The following is a 24,707-nucleotide window of genomic DNA, read 5'->3' as shown; positions in this document are numbered from 1 at the left end:
GTGAAGCAGATGGAAAGTTTGGTTTCGTCGGCAAAGTTGTTGGTTATCGAAAGAGTTGTCTACTGAAAGTGACCACAGTGTACGCTTTTAGGTAATAGTGACCACCCCCCTCGATTTTTGTAACTTTTTATGTGAAGCAGATGGAAAGTTGGTTTCTTCGGCAAAGTTATTGGTTATCGAAAGAGTGGTTGTATGGAAGGGACCACAGTGTACACTTTTGTGTGTGAGTGACCACCCCCTCGATTTTTGTAACTTTTTGTGGTGAAGCAGATGGAAAGTTGGTTTCTTCGGCAAAGTTATTGGTTATCGAAAGAGTTGTCGTCTGAAAGTGACCACAGTGTACGCTTTTGTGTGTGAGTGGACCACCCCTCGATTTTTTTTAACTTTTTATGTGAAGCAGATGGAAAGTTGGTTTCTTCGGCAAAGTTGTTGGTTATCGAAAGAGTTGTCTACTGAAAGTGACCACAGTGTACGCTTTTGTGTGTGAGTGACCACCCCCTCGATTTTTGTAACTTTTTATGTGAAGCAGATGGAAAGTGGGTTTCTTCGGCAAAGTTGTTGGTTATCGAAAGAGTTGTCGTCTGAAAGTGACCACAGTGTCCGCTTTTGTGTGTGAGTGACCACCCTCGATTTTTTTTAACTTTTTATGTGAAGCAGATGGAAAGTTGGTTTCTTCGGCAAAGTTATTGGTTATCGAAAGAGTTGTCGTTTGAAAGTGACCACAGTGTACGCTTTTAGGTAATAGTGACCACCCCTCGATTTTTGTAACTTTTTATGTGAAGCAGATGGAAAGTTGGTTTCTTCGGCAAAATTGTTGGTTATCGAAAAGAGTGGTTGTGTGGAAGTGACCACAGTGTCCGCTTTTGTGTGTGAGCGACCACCCACTCGATTTTTGTATCTTTGGCTGTGAAGAAGATGGAAAGTTGGTTTCTTCGGCAAAGTTATTGGTTATCGAAAGAGTTGTCGTTTGAAAGTGACCACAGTGTACACTTTTGTGTGTGAGTGACCACCCCCTCGATTTTTTTTTAACTTTTTGTGTGAAGCAGATGGAAAGTTGGTTTCTTCGGCAAAATTGTTGGTTATCGAAAGAGTGGTTGTATGGAAGTGACCACAGTGTCCGCTTTTGTGTGTGAGTGACCACCCCCTCGATTTTTGTAACTTTTTATGTGAAGCAGATGGAAAGTTGGTTTCTTCGGCAAAGTTATTGGTTATCGAAAGAGTTGTCGTCTGAAAGTGACCACAGTGTCCGCTTTTGTGTGTGAGTGACCACCCCTCGATTTTTGTAACTTTTTATGTGAAGCAGATGGAAAGTTGGTTTCTTCGACAAAGTTATTGGTTATCGAAAGTGTTGTCGTCTGAAAGTGACCACAGTGTACGCTTTTGTGTGTGAGTGACCACCCCCTCGATTTTTGTAACTTTTTATGTGAAGCAGATGGAAAGTTGGTTTCTTCGACAAAGTTATTTACTATCGAAAGAGTTGTCGTCTGAAAGTGACCACAGTGTACGCTTTTCTGTTTGAGTGACCACCCCTCGATTTTTGTAACTTTTTGTGTGAAGCAGATGGAAAGTTGGTTTCTTCGGCAAAGTTGTTGGTTATTGAAAGAGTTGTTGTCTGAATGTGACCACAGTGTACGCTTTTGTGTGTGAGTGACCACCCCCTCGATTTTTGTAACTTTTTGTGTGAAGCAGATGGAAAGGTAGTTTCTTCGGCAAAGTTGTTCGGTATTGAAACAGTAGTTGTGGCATGAGTTGTAGAAGGGTACGGGATTCACCAAAATTGATGGTTTTCAGTAGAGTGTAACACGGGAATAGGTGTTTTGTTCGAAAAGGTGTAAGAGTGGTGATTGCGGGGGTCCAGGGGGCGGCAGCCCCTTGGCATGAAAAATATAAATAATGGAAAGACGATATAAGGCGTTACAGAAGAAGAAGTTATTGTTTCGGGCTAACTTAACTGTAAAAATGTGGGAGTGTCACACGGAAAGAGGTGTTTAGTTCGAAAAGGTGGAAGAGTGGTGATTGCGGGGGTTCAGGGGGCGGCAGCCCCTGGCATGAAAAATAAATAATGAAAAGACGATATTAGGGATTACAAAAGAAGAAGGAGATGTTTTGGACTAACTTTTCATAAGAATGTTTGAGCGAAGCGATTTTCGTATAGCTCTTTAGCAGACTTAGAGTTGCTTTCGAATAGATGTTAGTCTCTAACAGGTGTCTGCCCGGTCTAGCTTGCTAGGATGCGACGTGGCACGAAGTGCCACAGGATGCAGACTAGTAACATATTATAACGACGGGATGTTTGTCTGTTTGTCCGCTATTTACCGTCAAAATGAAAGTTCAGAGCAAAAAAAAAAAAAAAAAAAAAAAACACTTTTTGATATGTTGTAGGGAATGGTCTGAAACGTGGAGAAAACGAGGTCCGGTGAAAAGTCTGTTCGGAGATAGTGAAGTTATGACTGTGGGGAGGTGGAAAATGGCAGAATCGATATAACTCGGTCATTTTGAGAGATGGAGCGTCGGTGGGGGAAGAAGAAATGTTCCATTTATTGCGGTGAACAAAGTTGCAGAAGAAAGTTTTTTTCTAACTTTTCGTCGGGAGGTGGTAGAGTGCATTTTATGGGTTTTTTTGAGGGTCTGGAAAATGTTTTAAATTGTGGAGCGGCTGTTTTGGAAGGTGGTGAGGCGTGTGAGACCTCAAATGAAAGGTATTGATGGTACGAAGCGAAGAAAAAAAAGTGGAAAAAAATTGGATTCAATTTGTTGGAGTTAAGGTGGTAAGTATAGGGTGTTTGACCACCAACGGGAACACGTTTGTAATTGCGGAGCGGATGTTTTAGAAGCTAGAGGGGCGTGTGAGGGTTTCAATGAAAGGTAACAATCCTACGAATCGAGGAAAAAAAAAATTAGGAAATTCGGATCAATTATTGGATTGTTGGATTGTAACTTTTTATGTGAAGCAGATGGAAAGTTGGTTTCTTCGGCAAAGTTATTGGTTATCGAAAGAGTTGTCGTCTGAAAGTGACCACAGTGTCCGCTTTTGTGTGTGAGTGACCGACCCCTCGATTTTTGTAACTTTTTATGTGAAGCAGATGGAAAGTTGATTTCTTCGGCAAAGTTGTTGTTAATTGAGAGAGTGTTTGTGCAGAAGTGACCACAGTGTACGCTTTTGTGTGTGAGTGACCACCCCCTCGATTTTTGTTACTTTTTGTGTGAAGCAGATGGAAAGTTGGTTTCTTCGGCAAAGTTGTTGGTTATTGAAAGAGTTGTTGTCTGAATGTGACCACAGTGTACGCTTTTGTGTGTGAGTGACCACCCCCTAGATTTTTGTAACTTTTTGTGTGAAGCAGATGGAAAGGTAGTTTCTTCGGCAAAGTTGTTCGGTATTGAAACAGTAGTTGTGTCATGAGTTGTAGAAGGGTACGGGATTCACCAAAAATTGATGGTTTTCAGCAGAGTGTAACACGGGAAGAGGTGTTTTGTTCGAAAAGGTGTAAGAGTGGTGATTGCGGGGGTCCAGGGGGCGGCAGCCCCTTGGCATGAAAAATATAAATAATGGAAAGACGATATAAGGCTTTACAAAAGAAGAAGTTATTGTTTCGGGCTAACTTAACTGTAAAAATGTGGGAGTGTCACACGGAAAGAGGTGTTTAGTTCGAAAAGGTGTAAGAGTGGTGATTGCGGGGGTCCAGGGGGCAGCAGCCCCCTGGCATGAAAAATAAATAAGGAAAAGACGATATTAGGCATTACAAAAGAAGAATGTGATGTTTTGGACTAACTTTTCATAAGAATGTTTGAGCTGAGCGAAGCGATTTTCGTATAGCTGTTTAGCAGACTTAGAGTTGCTTTCGAATAGATGTTTGTCTATAACAGGTGTTCGTCTCTAATTTCTCTGTTTGTCTGTAACAGGTGTTAGTCTCTAACAGGTGTCTGCCCGGTCTAGCTTGCTAGGATGCGACGTGGCACGAAGTGCCACAGGATGCAGACTAGTACTATATTATAATGACGGGATGTTTGTCTGTTTGTCCGCTATTTACCGTCAAAATGAAAGTTCAGAGCAAAAAAAAAAAAAAAAAAAAACACTTTTTGATATGTTGTAGGGAATGGTCTGAAACGTGGAGAAAACGTGGTCCGGTGAAAAGTCTGTTCGGAGATAGTGAAGTTATGACTGTGGGGAGGTGGAAAATGGCAGAATCGGAATAACTCGGTTATTTTGAGAGATGGAGCGTCGGTGGGGGAAGAAGAAATGTTCCGTTTATTGCGGTGAACAAAGTTGCAGAAGAAAGTTTTTTTCTAACTTTTCATCGGGAGGTGGTAGAGTGGATTTTATGGGTTTTTTTGAGGGTCTGGAAAATGTTTTAAATTGTGGAGCGGCTGTTTTGGAAGGTGGTGAGGCGTGAGCGGGCTCAAGTGAAAGGTATTGATGGTACGAAGCGAAGAAAAAAAAGTGGAAAAAAATTGGGGTCAATTTGTTGGAGTTAAGGTGGTAAGTAGGGTGTTTGACCACCAACGGGAACACGTTTGTAATTGCGGAGCGGATGTTTTAGAAGCTAGAGGGGCGTGTGAGGGTTTCAATGAAAGGTATGGATTGTACGAATCGAGGAAAAAAAAATTTAGGAAATTCGGATCAATTTCGAGCGAGTGACAGCTCCTCAAGTGGGCCTTTTTTGAGCTACTCCAACGTACAGTGATCGATGATGATTTTGAGTTTTTCTTTGGGTGAAATGGATTTGTTTTTGGGGAAAGTTGAATGAGTTGTAGAGGTGAGTGGTGTGGTTGAATAGAAGTGAACACGGTGTACGCTTTTGTGTTTGAGTGACCACCCCCTCGATTTTTGTATCTTTGGCTGTGAAGCAGATGGAGAGTTGGTTTCTTTGGCAAAGTTGTTGAGTATTGAAAGAGTGGTTGTGTGGAAGTGACCACAGTGTACGCTTTTAGGTAATAGTGACCACCCCCTCGATTTTTGCAACTTTTTATGTGAAGCAGATGGAAAGTGGGTTTCTTCGGCAAAGTTGTTGGTTATCGAAAGAGTTGTCGTCTGAAAGTGACCACAGTGTACGCTTTTAGGTAATAGTGACCGCCCCCTCGATTTTTGTAACTTTTTGTGTGAAGCAGATGGAAAGTTGGTTTCTTCGGCAAAGTTGTTGGTTATTGAAAGAGTTGTTGTCTGAATGTGACCACAGTGTACGCTTTTGTGTGTGAGTGACCACCCCCTAGATTTTTGTAAATTTTTGTGTGAAGCAGATGGAAAGGTAGTTTCTTCGGCAAAGTTGTTCGGTATTGAAACAGTAGTTGTGGCATGAGTTGTAGAAGGGTACGGGATTCACCAAAAATTGATGGTTTTCAGCAGAGTGTAACACGGGAAGAGGTGTTTTGTTCGAAAAGGTGTAAGAGTGGTGATTGCGGGGGTCCAGGGGGCGGCAGCCCCTTGGCATGAAAAATATAAGTAATGGAAAGACGATATTAGGCGTTACAAAAGAAGCAGTTATTGTTTCGGGCTAACTTAACTATAAAAATGTGGGAGTGTAACACGGGAAGAGGTGTTTTGTTCGAAAAGGTGTAAGAGTGGTGATTGCGGGGGTCCAGGGGGCGGCAGCCCCTTGGCATGAAAAATATAAGTAATGGAAAGACGATATTAGGCGTTACAAAGGAAGAAGTTATTGTTTCGGGCTAACTTAACTGTAAAAATGTGGGAGTGTCACACGGAAAGAGGTGTTTAGTTCGAAAAGGTGTAAGAGTGGTGATTGCGGGGGTCCAGGGGGCGGCAGCCCCCTGGCATGAAAAATAATTAATGAAAAGACGATATTAGGCGTTACAAAAGAAGAAGGTGATGTTTTGGACTAACTTTTCATAAGAATGTTTGAGCGGAGCGGAGCGATTTTCGTATAGCTCTTTAGCAGATTTAGCGCAGACTTAGAGTTGCTTTCGAATAGATGTTCGTCTCTAATTTCTCTGTTTGTCTGTAACAGGTGTTAGTCTCTAACAGGTGTCTGCCCGGTCTAGCTTGCTAGGATGCGACGTGGCACGAAGTGCCACAGGATGCAGACTAGTACTATATTATAACGACGGGATGTCTGTCTGTTTGTCCGCTATTTACCGTCAAAATGAAAGTTCAGAGCAAAAAAAAAAAAAAAAAAAAAAACACTTTTTGATATGTTGTAGGGAATGGTCTGAAACGTGGAGAAAACGTGGTCCGGCGAAAAGTCTGTTCGGAGATAGTGAAGTTATGACTGTGGGGAGGTGGAAAATGGCAGAATCGATATAACTCGGTTATTTTGAGAGATGGAGCGTCGGTGGGGGAAGAAGAAATGTTCCGTTTATTGCGGGGAACAAAGTTGCAGAAGAAAGTTTTTTTCTAACTTTTCATCGGGAGGTGGTAGAGTGGATTTTATGGGTTTTTTTGAGGGTCTGGAAAATGTTTTAAATTGTGGAGCGACTGTTTTGGCAGGTGGTGAGGCGTGAGCGGGCTCAAATGAAAGGTATTGATGGTACGAAGCGAAGAAAAAAAAGTGGAAAAAAATTGGATTCAATTTGTTGGAGTTAAGGTGGTAAGTAGGGTGTTTGACCACCAACGGGAAGACGTTTGTAATTGCGGAGCGGCTGCTTTAGAAGCTAGAGGGGCGTGTGAGGGTTTCAATGAAAGGTATGGATTGTACGAATCGAGGAAAAAAAAATTTAGGAAATTCGGATCAATTTCGAGCGAGTGACAGCTCTCCAAGTGGGTCATTTTTGAGCTACTCCAACGTACAGTGATCGATGATGACTTTGAGTTTTTCTTTGGGTGAAATGGATTTGTTTTTGGGGAAAGTTGAATGGGTTTTAGAGGTGAGTGGTGTGGTTGAATAGAAGTGAACACGGTGTACGCTTTTAGGTAATAGTGACCACCCCCTCGATTTTTGTAACTTTTTGTGTGAAGCAGATGGAGAGTTGGTTTCTTCGGCAAAGTTGTTGGGTATTGAAAGAGTGGTTGTATGGAAGTGACCACAGTGTACGCTTTTGTGTTTGAGTGACCACCCCCTCGATTTTTGTAATTTTGTGTGTGAAGCAGATGGAAAGTTGGTTTCTTCGACAAAGTTGTTGGGTATTGAAAGAGTGGTTGTATGGAAGTGATCACAGTGTACGCTTTTAAGTAATAGTGACCACCCCCTCGATTTTTGTAACTTTTTGTGTGAAGCAGATGGAAAGTTGGTTTCTTCGGCAAAGTTGTTAGGTATTGAAAGAGTGGTTGTATGGAAGTGATCACAGTGTACGCTTTGGTGTGTGAGTGACCACCCCCTCGATTTTTGTAACTTTTTGTGTGAAGCAGATGGAAAGTTGGTTTCTTCGGCAAAATTGTTGGTTATCGAAAGAGTTGTCGTTTGAAAGTGACCACAGTGTACACTTTTGTGTGTGAGTGACCACACCCTCGATTTTTTTTAACTTTTTATGTGAAGCAGATGGAGAGTTGGTTTCTTCGACAAAGTTGTTGAGTATTGAAAGAGTGTTTGTGGAGAAGTGACCACAGTGTACGCTTTTGTGTGTGAGTGACCACCCCCTCGATTTTTTTAACTTTTTGTGTGAAGCAGATGGAAGCTTCGTTTCTTCGGCAAAGTTGTTGGGTATTGAAAGAGTGGTTGTATGGAAGTGATCACAGTGTACGCTTTTAAGTAATAGTACCACCCCCTCGATTTTTGTAACTATTTGTGTGAAGCAGATGGAAAGTTGGTTTCTTCGGCAAAGTTGTTGGGTATTGAAAGAGTGGTTGTATGGAAGTGACCACAGTGTACGCTTTTGTGTGTGAGTGACCACCCCCTCGATTTTTGCAACTTTTTGTGTGAAGCAGATGGAGAGTTGGTTTCTTCGGCAAAGTTATTGGTTATGGAAAGAGTTGTTGTCTGAATGTGACCACAGTGTACGCTTTTGTGTGTGAGTGACCACCCCCTCGATTTTTGTAACTGTTTGTGTGAAGCAGATGGAAAGTTAGTTTCTTCGGCAAAGTTGTTCGGTATTGAAACAGTAGTTGTGGCGTGAGTTGTAGGAGGTTACGGGATTCACCAAAAATCGATGGTTTTGAGCAGAGAGTATCACGGGAAGAGGTGTTTAGTTCGAAAAGGTGTAAGAATGGGGATTGCGGGGGTCCAGGGGGCGGCAGCCCCCTGGCATGAAAAATAAATAAAGAAAAGACGATATTAGGCGTTACAAAAGAAGAAGGTGATGTTTTGGACTAACTAAGAATGTTTGAGCGGAGCGAAGCGATTTTCGTATAGCTCTTTAGCAGACTTAGAGTTGCTTTCGAATAGATGTTAGTCTCTAACAGGTGTCTGCCCGGTCTAGCTTGCTAGGATGCGACGTGGCACGAAGTGCCACAGGATGCAGACTAGTAACATATTATAACGACGGGATGTTTGTCTGTTTGTCCGCTATTTACCGTCAAAATACCTTTTTTTTAGTTTGAACGGAAGAGTCAAGAGGAATTTTTTTGCGTTCAAGCGGAGGAGTCAAGAGGATTTCGTTTTTATTTTTATTTTGTGTGTGGTGTGTGTGCAAAATGTGTGTTCGGTGAGTTAGAAGCGGGTGTTTCAACGGAAGAGTCAAGAGGATTTTTTTTGCGTTCAAGCGGAGGAGTCAAGAGGATTTCGTTTTTGTTTTTATTTTGTGTGTGGTGTGTGTGAAAAATGTGTGTTCGGTGAGTTAGAAGCGGGTGTTTCAACGGAAGAGTCAAGAGGAATTTTTTTGCGTTCAAGCGGAGGAGTCAAGAGGATTTCGTTTTTATTTTTATTTTGTGTGTGGTGTGTGTGAAAAATGTGTGTTCGGTGAGTTAGGAGCGGGTGTAACATATTATAATGACGGGATGTTTGTCTGTTTGTCCGCTATTTGACGTCAAAATAAAAGTTCAGAGCAAAACAAAAAAAAACACTTTTTGATATGTTGTAGGGAATGGTCTGAAACGTGGAGAAAACGTGGTCCGGCGAAAAGTTTGTTCGGAGATAGTGAAGTTATGACTGTGGGGAGGTGGAAAATGGGAGAATCGATATAACTCGGTTATTTTGAGAGTTGGAGCGTCGGGTGGGAAGAAGAAATGTTCAATTTATTGCGGTGAACAAAGTTGCAAAAGAAAGTTTTTTTCTAACTTTTCATCGGGAGGTGGTAGAGTGGATTTTATGGGTTTTTTTGGGCGTCCAGAAAATGTTTTAAATTGTCGAGCGGCTGTTTTGCAAGTTGGTGAGGCGTGTGAGGCCTCAAATGAAAGGTATTGATGGTACGAAGCGAAGAAAAAAAACTGGAAAAAAATTGGATTCAATTTGTTGGAGTTATAGGTGGCAAGTAGGGTGTTTGCCCACCAACGGGAAGACGTTTGTAATTGCGGAGCGGCTGTTTTAGAAGCTAGAGGGGCGTGTGAGGGTTTCAAAAAAAGGTATGGATTGTGCCAATCGAGGAAAAAAAATTTAGGAAATTCGGATCAATTTCGAGCGAGTGACAGCTCTCCAAGTAGGTCATTTCTGAGCTACTCCAACGTACAGTGATCGATGATGATTTTGAGTTTTTCTTTGGGTGAAATGGATTTGTTTTTGGGGAAAGTTGAATGAGTTGTAGAGGTGAGTGGTGTGGTTGAATAGAAGTGACCACGGTGTACGCTTTTGTGTGTGAGTGACCACCCCCTCGATTTTTGTATCTTTGGCTGTGAAGCAGATAGAAAGTTCGTTTCTTCGGCAAAGTTGGTCGGTATTGAAAGAGTGGTTGTATGGAAGTGACCACAGTGTACGCTTTTGTGTGTGAGTGACCACCCCCTCGATTTTTGTAACTGTTTATGTGAAGCAGATGGAAAGTTGGTTTCTTCGGCAAAGTTGTTGGTTATTGAAAGAGTGGTCGTCTGAAAGTGACCACAGTGTACGCTTTTGTGTGTGAGTGACCACCCCCTCGATTTTTGTAACTTTTTGTGTGAAGCAGATGGAAAGTTGGTTTCTTCGGCAAAGTTGTTGGTTATCGAAAGTGTTGTCGACTGAAAGTGACCGCAGTGTACGCTTTTGTGTTTGAGTGACCACCCCCTCGATTTTTGTAACTTTTTATGTGAAGCAGATGGAAAGTTGGTTTCTTCGACAAAGTTATTTACTATCGAAAGAGTTGTCGTCTGAAAGTGACCACAGTGTACGCTTTTGTGTGTGAGTGACAAGTCCCTCGATTTGTATAACTTTTTTAATGAAGCAAATGGAAAATTAGTTTCTTCGGCAAAGTTGTTCGGTATTGAAACAGTAGTTGTGGCGTGAGTTGTAGAAGGTAAGGGATTCACCAAAAATCGATGGTTTTCAGCAGTGTGTAACACGGGAAGAGGTGTTTGTTGGAGAAGGTGTAAGAGTGGTGATTGCGGGGGTCCAGGGGGCGGCAGCCCCCTGGCATGAAAAATAAATAATGAAAAGACGATATTAGGCATTAGGCATTAGGCATTAGCGGAACGAAGCGATTTTCGTATAGCTCTTTAGCAGACTTAGAGTTGCTTTCGAATAGATGTTAGTCTCTAACAGGTGTCTGCCCGGTCTAGCTTGCTAGGATGCGACGTGGCACGAAGTGCCACAGGATGCAGACTAGTAACATATTATAACGACGAGATGTTTGTCTTTCTGTTTGTCCGCTATTTACCGTCAAAATGAAAGTTCAGAGCAAAAAAAAAAAAAAAACACTTTTTGATATGTTGTGGGGAATGGTCTGAAACGTGGAGAAAACGTGGTCCGGTGAAAAGTCTGTTCGGAGATAGTGAAGTTATGACTGTGGGGAGGTGGAAAATGGCAGAATCGATATAACTCGGTTATTTTGAGAGATGGAGCGTCGGTGGGGGAAGAAGAAATGTTCCATTTATTGCGGTGAACAAAGTTGCAGAAGAAAGTTTTTTTCTAACTTTTCATCGGGAGGTGGTAGAGTGCATTTTATGCGTTTTTTTGAGGGTCTGGAAAATGTTTTAAATTGTGGAGCGGCTGTTTTGGAAGGTGGTGAGGCGTGTGAGACCTCAAATGAAAGGTATTGATGGTACGAAGCGAAGAAAAAAAACTGGAAAAAAATTGGATTCAATTTGTTGGAGTTAAGGTGGTAAGTAGGGTGTTTGACCACCAACGGGAACACGTTTGTAATTGCGGAGCGGCTGCTTTAGAAGCTAGAGGGGCGTGTGAGGGTTTCAATGAAAGGTATGGATTGTACGAATCGAGGAAAAAAAAATTTAGGAAATTCGGATCAATTTCGAGCGAGTGACAGCTCTCCAAGTGGGCCATTTTTGAGCTACTCCAACGTACAGTGATCGATGATGATTTTGAGTTTTTCTTTGGGTGAAATGGATTTGTTTTCGGGGAAAGTTGTATGGGTTTGAGAGGTGAGTGGTGTGGTTGAATAGAAGTGAACACGGTGTACGCTTTTGTGTTTGAGTGACCACCCCCTCGATTTTTGTATCTTTGGCTGTGAAGCAGATAGAGAGTTCGTTTCTTCGGCAAAGTTGTTGGGTATTGAAAGAGTGGTTGTATGGAAGTGACCACAGTGTACGCTTTTGTGTGTGAGTGACCACCCCCTCGATTTTTGTAACTTTTTATGTGAAGCACATGGAAAGTTGGTTTCTTCGGCAAAGTTATTGGTTATCGAAAGAGTTGTCGTCTGAAAGTGACCACAATGTACTCTTTTGTGTTTGAGTGACCACCCCCTCGATTTTTGTAACTTTTTTTGTGAAGCAGATGGAGAGTTGGTTTCTTCGGCAAAGTTGTTGGTTATTGAAAGAGTGGTTATATGGAAGTGACCACAGTGTCCGCTTTTGTGTGTGAGTGACCACCCCCTCGATTTTTGTAACTTTTTGTGTGAAGCAGATGGAAAGTTGGTTTCTTCGACAAAGTTGTTGGTTATTGAAAGAGTGGTTGTATGGAAGTGACCACAGTGTACGCTTTTAGGTAATAGTGACCACCCCCTCGATTTTTGTATCTTTGGCTGTGAAGCAGATGGAAAGTTGGTTTCTTCGGCAAAGTTGTTGTTAATTGATAGAGTGGTTGTGTGGAAGTGACCAAAGTGTACGCTTTAAGTAATAGTGACCACGCCCTCGATTTTTGTAACTTTTTGTGTGAAGCAGATAGAGATTTGTTTTTTTTCGGCAAAGTTGTTGGGTATTGAAAGAGTGGTTGTATGGAATTGACCACAGTGTACGCTTTTAGGTAATAGTGACCACCCCCTCGATTTTTGTAACTTTTTATGTGAAGCAGATGGAAAGTTGGTTTCTTCGGCAAAGTTGTTGGTTATCGAGAGAGTTGTCGTTTGAAAGTGACCACAGTGTACGCTTTTGTGTGTGAGTGACCACCCCCTCGATTTTTGTTACTTTTTGTGTGAAGCAGATGGAAAGTTGGTTTCTTCGGCAAAGTTGTTGGTTATTGAAAGAGTTGTTGTCTGAATGTGACCACAGTGTACGCTTTTGTGTGTGAGTGACCACCCCCTAGATTTTTGTAACTTTTTGTGTGAAGCAGATGGAAAGGTAGTTTCTTCGGCAAAGTTGTTGGTTATTGAAAGAGTGGTTGTATGGAAGTGACCACAGTGTACGTTTTTGTGTGTAAGTGACCACCCCCTCGATTTTTGTATTTTTTTATGTGAAGCAGATGGAAAGTTGGTTTCTTCGGCAAAGTTGTTGGTTATTGAAAGAGTGGTTGTGTGGAAGTGACCACAGCGTCCGCTTTTGTGTGTGAGTGACCATCCCCTCGATTTTTGTAACTTTTTGTGTGAAGCAGATGGAAAGTGGGTTTCTTCGGCAAAGTTGTTGGTTATCGAAAGAGTTGTCGTCTGAAAGTGACCACTGTGTCCGCTTTTGTGTGTGAGTGACCACCCCCTCGATTTTTGTAACTTTTTATGTGAAGCAGATGGAAAGTTTATTTCTTCGGCAAAGTTGTTGGTTATTGAAAGAGTGGTTGTATGGAAGTGACCACAGTGTACGTTTTTGTGTGTAAGTGACCACCCCCTCGATTTTTGTATTTTTTTATGTGAAGCAGATGGAAAGTTGGTTTCTTCGGCAAAGTTGTTGGTTATTGAAAGAGTGGTTGTGTGGAAGTGACCACAGCGTCCGCTTTTGTGTGTGAGTGACCACCCCCTCGATTTTTGTAACTTTTTGTGTGAAGCAGATGGAAAGTTGGTTTCTTCGGCAAAGTTTTTGGTTATCGAAAGAGTTGTCGTCTGAAAGTGACCACTGTGTCCGCTTTTGTGTGTGAGTGACCACCCCCTCGATTTTTGTAACTTTTTATGTGAAGCAGATGGAAAGTTTATTTCTTCGGCAAAGTTGTTGGTTATTGAAAGAGTGGTTGTATGGAAGTGACCACAGTGTACGTTTTTGTGTGTAAGTGACCACCCCCTCGATTTTTGTAACTTTTTGTGTGAAGCAGATGGAAGCTTCGTTTCTTCGGCAAAGTTGTTGGGCATTGAAAGAGTGGTTGTATGGAAGTGATCACAGTGTACGCTTTTAAGTAATAGTGACCACCCACTCGATTTTTGTATCTTTGGCTGTGAAGCAGGTGGAAAGTTGGTTTCTTCGACAAAGTTGTTGGTTATTGAAAGAGTGGTTGTATGGAAGTGATCACAGTGTACGCTTTTGTGTGTGAGTGACCACCCCCTCGATTTTTGTGGCTTTTTGTGTGAAGCAGATAGAGGGGCGTGTGAGGGTTTCAATGAAAGGTATGGATTGTACGAATCGAGGAAAAAAAAATTTAGGAAATTCGGATCAATTTCGAGCGAGTGACAGCTCTTCAAGTGGGCCATTTTTGAGCTACTCCAACGTACAGTGATCGATGATGATTTTGAGTTTTTCTTTGGGTGAAATGGATTTGTTTTTGGGGAAAGTTGTAGGGGTTTGAGAGGTGAGTGGTGTGGTTGAATGGAAGTGACCACGGTGTACGCTTTTGTGTGTGAGTGACCACCCCCTCGATTTTTGTATCTTTGGCTGTGAAGAAGATGGAGAGTTCGTTTATTCGACAAAGTTGTTGGGTATTGAAAGAGTGGTTGTATGGAAGTGACCACAGTGTACGCTTTTAGGTAATAGTGACCACCCCCTCGATTTTTGTAACTTTTTATGTGAAGCACATGGAGAGTTGGTTTCTTCGGCAAAGTTGTTCGGTATTGAAACAGGAGTTGTGGCATGAGTTGTAGAAGGGTACGGGATTCACCAAAAATTGATGGTTTTCAGCAGAGTGTAACACGGGAAGAGGTGTTTTGTTCGAAAAGGTGTAAGAGTGGTGATTGCGGGGGTCCAGGGGGCGGCAGCCCCTTGGCATGAAAAATATAAATAATGGAAAGACGATATTAGGCGTTACAAAAGAAGAAGTTATTGTTTCGGGCTAACTTAACTGTAAAAATGTGGGAGTGTCACACGGAAAGAGGTGTTTAGTTCGAAAAGGTGTAAGAGTGGTGATTGCGGGGGTCCAAGGGGCGGCAGCCCCCTGGCATGAAAAATAAATAATGGAAAGACGATATTAGGCATTACAAAAGAAGAAGGTGATTTTTTGGACTAACTTTTCATAAGAATGTTTGAGCGGAGCGAAGCGATTTTCGTATAGCTCTTTAGCAGACTTAGAGTTGCTTTCGAATAGATGTTAGTCTCTAACAGGTGTCTGCCCGGTCTAGCTTGCTAGGATGCGACGTGGCACGAAGTGCCACAGGATGCAGACTAGTACTATATTATAACGACGAGATGTCTGTCTTTCTGTTTGTCCGCTATTTACCGTCAAAATGAAAGTTCAGAGCAAAAAAAAAAAAAAAAAAAAAAACACTTTTTGATATGTTGTAGGGAATGGTCTGAAACGTGGAGAAAACGTGGTCCGGTGAAAAGTCTGTTCGGAGATAGTGAAGTTATGACTGTGGGGAGGTGGAAAATGGGAGAATCGATATAACTCGGTTAGTTTGAGAGATGGAGCGTCGGTGGGGGAAGAAGAAATGTTCCGTTTATTGCGGGGAACAAAGTTGCAGAAGAAAGTTTTTTTCTAACTTTTCATCGGGAGGTGGTAGAGTGGATTTTATGCGTTTTTTTGAGGGTCTGGAAAATGTTTTAAATTGTGGAGCGGCTGTTTTGGAAGGTGGTGAGGCGTGAGCGGGCTCAAATGACAGGTATTGATGGTACGAAGCGAAGAAAAAAAACTGGAAAAAAATTGGGGTCAATTTGTTGGAGTTAAGGTGGTAAGTAGGGTGTTTGACCACCAACGGGAACACGTTTGTAATTGCGGAGCGGCTGCTTTAGAAGATAGAGGGGCGTGTGAGAGTTTCAATGAAAGGTATGGATTGTACGAATCGAGGAAAAAAAAATTTAGGAAATTCGGATCAATTTCGAGCGAGTGACAGCTCTCCAAGTGGGCCATTTTTGAGCTACTCCAACGTACAGTGATCGATGATGATTTTTAGTTTTTCTTTGGGTAACATGGATTTGTTTTCGGGAAAAGTTGAATGAGTTGTAGAGGTGAGTGGTGTGGTTGAATAGAAGTGAACACGGTGTACGCTTTTAGGTAATAGTGACCACCCCCTCGATTTTTGTAACTTTTTGTGTGAAGCAGATGGAGAGTTGGTTTCTTCGGCAAAGTTGTTGGGTATTGAAAGAGTGGTTGTATGGAAGTGACCACAGTGTACGCTTTTGTGTTTGAGTGACCACCCCTCGATTTTTGTAATTTTGTGTGTGAAGCAGATGGAAAGTTGGTTTCTTCGACAAAGTTGTTGGGTATTGAAAGAGTGGTTGTATGGAAGTGACCACAGTGTACGCTTTTGTGTGTGAGTGACCACCCCCTCGATTTTTGTAACTTTTTATGTGAAGCACATGGAAAGTTGGTTTCTTCGGCAAAGTTATTGGTTATCGAAAGAGTTGTCGTCTGAAAGTGACCACAGTGTACACTTTTGTGTGTGAGTGACCACCCCCTCGATTTTTGTAACTTTTTGTGTGAAGCAGATGGAAAGTTGGTTTTTTCGGCAAAGTTGTTGGGTATTGAAAGAGTGGTTCTATGGAAGTGACCACAGCGTACGCTTTTGTGTGTGAGTGACCACCCCCTCGATCTGTTTTAACTTTTTATGTGAAGCAGATGGAAAGTTTGTTTCTTCGGCAAAGTTGTTGGTTATTGAAAATGTTGTTGTCTGAATGTGACCACAGTGTACGCTTTCGTGTGTGAGTGACCACCCCCTCGATTTTTGTAACTTTTTGTGTGAAGCAGATGGAAAGTTGGTTTCTTCGGCAAAGTTGTTGGGTATTGAAGGAGTGGTTGTATGGAAGTGACCACAGTGTACACTTTTGTGTGAGAGTGACCACCCCCTAGATTTTTGTAACTTTTTATGTGAAGCAGATGGAAAGTTGGTTTCTTCGGCAAAGTTATTGGTTATCGAAAGAGTTGTCGTCTGAAAGTGACCACAGTGTCCGCTTTTGTGTGTGAGTGACCGACCCCTCGATTTTTGTAACTTTTTATGTGAAGCAGATGGAAAGTTGGTTTCTTCGGCAAAGTTGTTGTTAATTGAGAGAGTGTTTGTGCAGAAGTGACCACAGTGTACGCTTTTGTGTGTGAGTGACCACCCCCTCGATTTTTGTTACTTTTTGTGTGAAGCAGATGGAAAGTTGGTTTCTTCGGCAAAGTTGTTCGGTATTGAAACAGGAGTTGTGGCATGAGTTGTAGCAGGGTACGGGATTCACCAAAAATTGATGGTTTTCAGCAGAGTGTAACACGGGAAGAGGTGTTTTGTTCGAAAAGGTGTAAGAGTGGTGATTGCGGGGGTCCAGGGGGCGGCAGCCCCTTGGCATGAAAAATATAAATAATGGAAAGACGATATTAGGCGTTACAAAAGAAGAAGTTATTGTTTCGGGCTAACTTAACTGTAAAAATGTGGGAGTGTGACACGGGAAGAGGTGGTTTGTTCGAAAAGGTGTGAGAGTGGTGATTGCGGGGGTCCAGGGGGCGGCAGCCCCCTGGCATGAAAAATAAATAAATAATGAAAAGACGATATTAGGCATTACAAAAGAAGAAGGTGATGTTTTGGACTAACTTTTCATAAGAATGTTTGAGCGGAGCGAAGCTATTTTCGTATAGCTCTTTAGCAGACTTAGAGTTGCTTTCGAATAGATGTTTGTCTCTAATAGGTCTTTGTCTGTTTGTCTGTAAGAGGTGTTAGTCTCTAACAGGTGTCTGCCCGGTCTAGCTTGCTAGGATGCGACGTGGCACGAAGTGCCACAGGATGCAGACTAGTACTATATTATAACGACGAGATGTTTGTCTGTTTGTCCGCTATTTACCGTCAAAATGAAAGTTCAGAGCAAAAAAAAAAAAAAAAAAAAAACACTTTTTGATATGTTGTAGGGAATGGTCTGAAACGTGGAGAAAACGTGGTCCGGTGAAAAGTCTGTTCGGAGATAGTGAAGTTATGACTGTGGGGAGGTGGAAAATGGCAGAATCGATATAACTCGGTCATTTTGAGAGTTGGAGCGTCGGTGGGGGAAGAAGAAATGTTCCGTTTATTGCGGGGAACAAAGTTGCAGAAGAAAGTTTTTTTCTAACTTTTCATCGGGAGGTGGTAGAGTGCATTTTATGGGTTTTTTTGAGGGTCCAGAAAATGTTTTAAATTGTCGAGCGGCTGTTTTGGAAGGTGGTGAGGCGTGTGAGACCTCAAATGAAAGGTATTGATGGTACGAAGCGAAGAAAAAAAAGTGGAAAAAAATTGGATTCAATTTGTTGGAGTTAAGGTGGTAGGGTGTTTGACCACCAACGGGAACACGTTTGTAATTGCGGAGCGGCTGTTTTAGAAGCTAGAGGGGCGTGTGAGGGTTTCAATGAAAGGTATGGATTGTACGAATCGAGGAAAAAAAAATTTAGGAAATTCGGATCAATTTCGAGCGAGTGACAGCTCTCCAAGTGGGCCATTTTTGAGCTACTCCAACGTACAGTGATCGATGATGATTTTGAGTTTTTCTTTGGGTGAAATGGATTTGTTTTCGGGGAAAGTTGAATGAGTTGTAGAGGTGAGTGGTGTGGCTGAATAGAAGTGAACACGGTGTACGCTTTTATGTGTGAGTGACCACCCCCTCGATTTTTGTAACTTTTTATGTGAAGCAGATGGAGAGTTGGTTTCTTCGGCAAAGTTGTTGGGTATTGAAAGAGTGGTTGTATGGAAGTGACCACAGTGTACGCTTTTGTGTGTGAGTGACCACCCCCTCGATTTTTGTAACTTTTTGTTTGAAGCAGATGGAAAGTTGGTTTCTTCGGCAAAGTTATTGGTTATCGAAAGAGTTGTCGTTTGAAAGTGACCACAGTGTACACTTTTGTGTGTGAGTGACCACCCCCTCGATTATTTTTTAACTTTTTATGTGAAGCAGATGGAAAGTTGGTTTCTTCGGCAAAATTGTTGGGTATTGAAAGAGTGGTTGTATGGAAGTGACCACAGTGTACGCTTTTAGGTAATAGTGACCACCCCCTCGATTTTTGTAACTTTTTGTGTGAAGCAGATGGAAAGTTGGTTTCTTCGGCAAAATTGTTGGTTATCGAAAGAGTTGTCGTCTGAAAGTGACCACAGTGTACACTTTTCTGTGTGAGTGACCACCCCCTCGATTTTTGTAACTTTTTATGTGAAGCAGATGGAAAGTTGGTTTCTTCGGCAAAGTTGTTGGTTCTTGAAAGAGTGGTTGTATGGAAGTGACCACAGGGTCCGCTTTTGTGTGTGAGTGACCACCCCCTCGATTTTTGTAACTTTTTATGTGAAGCAGATGGAAAGTTGGTTTCTTCGGCAAAGTTGTTGTTAATTGAGAGAGTGTTTGTGCAGAAGTGACCACAGTGTACGCTTTTGTGTGTGAGTGACCACCCCCTCGATTTTTGTAACTTTTTGTGTGAAGCAGATGGAAGGATGGTTTCTTCGGCAAAGTTATTGGTTATCGAAAAAGTTGTCGTTTGAAAGTGACCACAGTGTACGCTTTTCTGTTTGAGTGACCACCCCCTCGATTTTTGTAACTTTTTGTGTGAAGCAGATGGAAAGTTGGTTTCTTCGGCAAAGTTGTTGGTTATTGAAAGAGTTGTTGTCTGAATGTGACCACAGTGTACGCTTTTGTGTGTGAGTGACCACCCCCTAGATTTTTGTAATTTTTTGTGTGAAGCAGATGGAAAGTTCGTTTCTCCGGCAAAGTTGTTGGGTATTGAAAGATTGGTTGTATGGAAGTGACCACAGTGTACGCTTTTAGGTAATAGTGACCACCCCCTCGATTTTTGTAACTTTTTATGTGAAGCAGATGGAGAGTTGGTTTCTTCGGCAAAGTTGTTGGTTATCGAAAGAGTTGTCTACTGAAAGTGACCACAGTGTCCCCTTTTGTGTGTGAGTGACCACCCCCTCGATTTTTATAACTTTTTGTGTGAAGCAGATGGACAGTTGGTTTCTTCGACGAAGTTGTTGGTTAACGAAAGTGTTGTCGTCTGAAAGTGACCACAGTGTACGCTTTTGTGTGTGAGTGATCACCCCCTCAATTTTGTAAATTTTTGTGGGAAGCTGATGGAGAGTTGCTTTCTTCGGCAAAGTTGTTGGTTATCGAAAGAGTTGTCGTCTGAAAGTGACCACAGGGTCCGCTTTTGTGTGTGAGTGACCACCCCCTCGATTTTTGTAACTTTTTATGTGAAGCAGATGGAAAGTTGGTTTCTTCGGCAAAGTTGTTGTTAATTGAGAGAGTGTTTGTGCAGAAGTGACCACAGTGTACGCTTTTGTGTGTGAGTGACCACCCCCTCGATTTTTGTAACTTTTTGTGTGAAGCAGATGGAAGGATGGTTTCTTCGGCAAAGTTATTGGTTATCGAAAGAGTTGTCGTCTGAAAGTGACCACAGTGTCCGCTTTTGTGTGTGAGTGACCGACCCCTCGATTTTTGTAACTTTTTATGTGAAGCAGATGGAAAGTTGGTTTCTTCGGCAAAGTTGTTGGTTATTGAAAGAGTTGTTGTCTGAATGTGACCACAGTGTATGCTTTTGTGTGTGAGTGACCACCCCCTAGATTTTTGTAACTTTTTGTGTGAAGCAGATGGAAAGGTAGTTTCTTCGGCAAAGTTGTTCGGTATTGAAACAGGAGTTGTGGCATGAGTTGTAGAAGGGTACGGGATTCACCAAAAATTGATGGTTTTCAGCAGAGTGTAACGCGGGAAGAGGTGTTTTGTTCGAAAAGGTGTAAGAGTGGTGATTGCGGGGGTCCAGGGGGCGGCAGCCCCTTGGCATGAAAAATATAAATAATGGAAAGACGATATTAGGCGTTACAAAAGAAGAAGTTATTGTTTCGGGCTAACTTAACTGTAAAAATGTGGGAGTGTCACACGGAAAGAGGTGTTTAGTTCGAAAAGGTGTAAGAGTGGTGATTGCGGGGGTCCAGGGGGCGGCAGCCCCCTGGCATGAAAAATAAATAATGGAAAGACGATATTAGGCATTACAAAAGAAGAAGGTGATTTTTTGGACTAACTTTTCATAAGAATGTTTGAGCGGAGCGAAGCGATTTTCGTATAGCTCTTTAGCAGACTTAGAGTTGCTTTCGAATAGATGTTAGTCTCTAACAGGTGTCTGCCCGGTCTAGCTTGCTAGGATGCGACGTGGCACGAAGTGCCACAGGATGCAGACTAGTACTATATTATAACGACGGGATGTTTGTCTGTTTGTCCGCTATTTACCGTCAAAACGAAAGTTCAGAGCAAAAAAAAAAAAAAAACACTTTTTGATATGTTGTAGGGAATGGTCTGAAACGTGGAGAAAACGTGGTCCGGTGAAAAGTCTGTTCGGAGATAGTGAAGTTATGACTGTGGGGAGGTGGAAAATGGCAGAATCGATATAACTCGGTTATTTTGAGAGATGGAGCGTCGGTGGGGGAAGAAGAAATGTTCCGTTTATTGCGGGGAACAAAGTTGCAGAAGAAAGTTTTTTTCTAACTTTTCATCGGGAGGTGGTAGAGTGGATTTTATGGGTTTTTTTGAGGGTCTGGAAAATGTTTTAAATTGTGGAGCGGCTGTTTTGGAAGGTGGTGAGGCGTGAGCGGGCTCAAATGAAAGGTATTGATGGTACGAAGCGAAGAAAAAAAACTGAAAAAAAATTGGATTCAATTTGTTGGAGTTAAGGTGGTAAGTAGGGTGTTTGACCAGCGACGGGAACACGTTTGTAATTTCGGAGCGGCTGTTTTAGAAGCTAGAGGGGCGTGTGAGGGTTTCAATGAAAGGTATGGATTGTACGAATCGAGGAAAAAAAAATTTAGGAAATTCGGATCAATTTCGAGCGAGTGACAGCTCTCCAAGTGGGCCATTTTTGAGCTACTCCAACGTACAGTGATCGATGATGATTTTGAGTTTTTCTTTGGGTGAAATGGATTTGTTTTCGGGGAAAGTTGTATGGGTTTGAGAGGTGAGTGGTGTGGTTGAATAGAAGTGAACACGGTGTACGCTTTTATGTGTGAGTGACCACCCCCTCGATTTTTTTTAACTTTTTGTGTGAAGCAGATGGAAAGTTGGTTTCTTCGGCAAAGTTGTTGGTTATTGAAAGAGTGGTTGTATGGAAGTGACCACAGTGTACGCTTTTAGGTAATAGTGACCACCCCCTCGATTTTTGTGACTTTTGATGTGAAGCATATGGAAAGTTGGTTTCTTCGACAAAGTTATTGGTTATCGAAAGAGTTGTCGTCTGAAAGTGACCACGGTGTCCGCTTTTGTGTGTGAGTGACCACCCCCTCGATTTTTGTAACTTTTTATGTGAAGCAGATGGAAAGTTGGTTTTTTCGGCATAATTGTTGGTTATCGAAAGAGTTGTCGTCTGAAAGTGACCACAGTGTCCGCTTTTGTGTGTGAGTGACCACCCCCTCGATTTTTGTAACTTTTTATGTGAAGCAGATGGAAAGTTGGTTTCTTCGGCAAAGTTATTGGTTATCGAAAGAGTTGTCGTCTGAAAGTGACCACAGTGTCCGCTTTTGTGTGTGAGTGACCACCCCCTCGATTTTTGTAACTTTTTATGTGAAGCAGATGGAAAGTTGGTTTCTTCGGCAAAGTTATTGGTTATCGAAAGAGTTGTCGTCTGAAAGTGACCACAGTGTCCCCTTTTGTGTGTGAGTGACCGACCCCTCGATTTTTGTAACTTTTTATGTGAAGCAGATGGAAAGTTGGTTTCTTCGGCAAAGTTGTTGTTAATTGAGAGAGTGTTTGTGCAGAAGTGACCACAGTGTACGCTTTTGTGTGTGAGTGACCACCCCCTCGATTTTTGTAACTTTTTGTGTGAAGCAGATGGGAGGATGGTTTCTTCGGCAAAGTTATTGGTTATCGAAAGTGTTGTCGTTTGAAAGTGACCACAGTGTACGCTTTTCTGTTTGAGTGACCACCCCCTCGATTTTGGTAACTTTTTGTGTGAAGCAGATGGAAAGTTGGTTTCTTCGGCAAAGTTGTTGGTTATTGAAAGAGTTGTTGTCTGAATGTGACCACAGTGTACGCTTTTGTGTGTGAGTGACCACCCCCTAGATTTTTGTAACTTTTTGTGTGAAGCAGATGGAAAGGTAGTTTCTTCGGCAAAGTTGTTCGGTATTGAAACAGTAGTTGTGGCATGAGTTGTAGAAGGGTACGGGATTCACCAAAAATTGATGGTTTTCAGCAGAGTGTAACACGGGAAGAGGTGTTTTGTTCGAAAAGGTGTAAGAGTGGTGATTGCGGGGGTCCAGGAGGCGGCAGCCCCTTGGCATGAAAAATATAAATAATGGAAAGACGATAGTAGGCGTTACAAAAGAAGAAGTTATTGTTTCGGGCTAACTTAACTGTAAAAATGTGGGAGTGTCACACGGGAAGAGGTGTTTAGTTCGAAAAGGTGGAAGAGTGGTGATTGCGGGGGTCCAGGGGGCGGCAGCCCCCTGGCATGAAAAATAAATAATAAAAAGACGATATTAGGCGTTACAAAAGATGAAGGTGTTGTTGCGGGCTAAGTTAACTGTAAAAATGTGGGAGTGTCACACGGGATGAGGTGTTTTGCATGAGAAGGTGTATTATAGGAGATTGCGGGGGTGCAGGGGGCGGCAGCCCCCTGGCATGAAAAATAAATAATGAAAAGACGATAGTAGGCATTACAAAAGAAGAAGGTGTTGTTTGGGGCTAACTTTTCATAAGAATGTTTGAGCGGAGCGAAGCTCCGCTCAAACCATTCGAATGCAGAGGGGTCGAAGACCCCGATCGTTATAAATGTGGGGGTGCCCTTATGGGCACGGGATACACCTAGTACTATATTATAACGACGAGATGTTTGTCTGTTTGTCCGCTATTTACCGTCAAAATGAAAGTTCAGAGCAAAAAAAAAAAAAAAAAAAAAAACACTTTTTGATATGTTGTAGGGAATGGTCTGAAACGTGGAGAAAACGTGGTCCGGTGAAAAGTCTGTTCGGAGATAGTGAAGTTATGACTGTGGGGAGGTGGAAAATGGCAGAATCGATATAACTCGGTCATTTTGAGAGTTGGAGCGTCGGTGGGGGAAGAAGAAATGTTCCGTTTATTGCGGGGAACAAAGTTGCAGAAGAAAGTTTTTTTCTAACTTTTCATCGGGAGGTGGTAGAGTGCATTTTATGGGTTTTTTTGAGGGTCCAGAAAATGTTTTAAATTGTCGAGCGGCTGTTTTGGAAGGTGGTGAGGCGTGTGAGACCTCAAATGAAAGGTATTGATGGTACGAAGCGAAGAAAAAAAAGTGGAAAAAAATTGGATTCAATTTGTTGGAGTTAAGGTGGTAAGTAGGGTGTTTGACCACCAACGGGAACACGTTTGTAATTGCGGAGCGGCTGTTTTAGAAGCTAGAGGGGCGTGTGAGGGTTTCAATGAAAGGTATGGATTGTACGAATCGAGGAAAAAAAAATTTAGGAAATTCGGATCAATTTCGAGCGAGTGACAGCTCTCCAAGTGGGCCATTTTTGAGCTACTCCAACGTACAGTGATCGATGATGATTTTGAGTTTTTCTTTGGGTGAAATGGATTTGTTTTCGGGGAAAGTTGAATGAGTTGTAGAGGTGAGTGGTGTGGCTGAATAGAAGTGAACACGGTGTACGCTTTTATGTGTGAGTGACCACCCCCTCGATTTTTGTAACTTTTTATGTGAAGCAGATGGAGAGTTGGTTTCTTCGGCAAAGTTGTTGGGTATTGAAAGAGTGGTTGTATGGAAGTGACCACAGTGTACGCTTTTGTGTGTGAGTGACCACCCCCTCGATTTTTGTAACTTTTTGTTTGAAGCAGATGGAAAGTTGGTTTCTTCGGCAAAGTTATTGGTTATCGAAAGAGTTGTCGTTTGAAAGTGACCACAGTGTACACTTTTGTGTGTGAGTGACCACCCCCTCGATTATTTTTTAACTTTTTATGTGAAGCAGATGGAAAGTTGGTTTCTTCGGCAAAATTGTTGGGTATTGAAAGAGTGGTTGTATGGAAGTGACCACAGTGTACGCTTTTAGGTAATAGTGACCACCCCCTCGATTTTTGTAACTTTTTGTGTGAAGCAGATGGAAAGTTGGTTTCTTCGGCAAAATTGTTGGTTATCGAAAGAGTTGTCGTCTGAAAGTGACCACAGTGTACACTTTTCTGTGTGAGTGACCACCCCCTCGATTTTTGTAACTTTTTATGTGAAGCAGATGGAAAGTTGGTTTCTTCGGCAAAGTTGTTGGTTCTTGAAAGAGTGGTTGTATGGAAGTGACCACAGGGTCCGCTTTTGTGTGTGAGTGACCACCCCCTCGATTTTTGTAACTTTTTATGTGAAGCAGATGGAAAGTTGGTTTCT

General features: G+C 42.2%; 1 long non-coding RNA gene across 1 annotated transcript; it reads left to right on the top strand.

Annotated features, from left to right (window-relative positions):
* The first annotated feature begins 11,876 nt into the window (after nt 1-11,876).
* LOC119083006 lies at nt 11,877-24,142 on the top strand. Its single transcript, XR_005088766.1, has 3 exons — nt 11,877-11,927; nt 22,862-22,867; nt 24,041-24,142. It is a non-coding gene; the product is annotated as an uncharacterized LOC119083006 (long non-coding RNA).
* Nucleotides 24,143-24,707: the final 565 nt, after the last annotated feature.

This window comes from Bradysia coprophila, unplaced genomic scaffold (genome assembly GCF_014529535.1).
Source record: "Bradysia coprophila strain Holo2 unplaced genomic scaffold, BU_Bcop_v1 contig_525, whole genome shotgun sequence".
Lineage (NCBI taxonomy): Eukaryota > Metazoa > Arthropoda > Insecta > Diptera > Sciaridae > Bradysia > Bradysia coprophila.
Note: the sequence above shows the minus strand (reverse complement) of the source record. Positions and strands in the feature narration are given on the sequence as shown.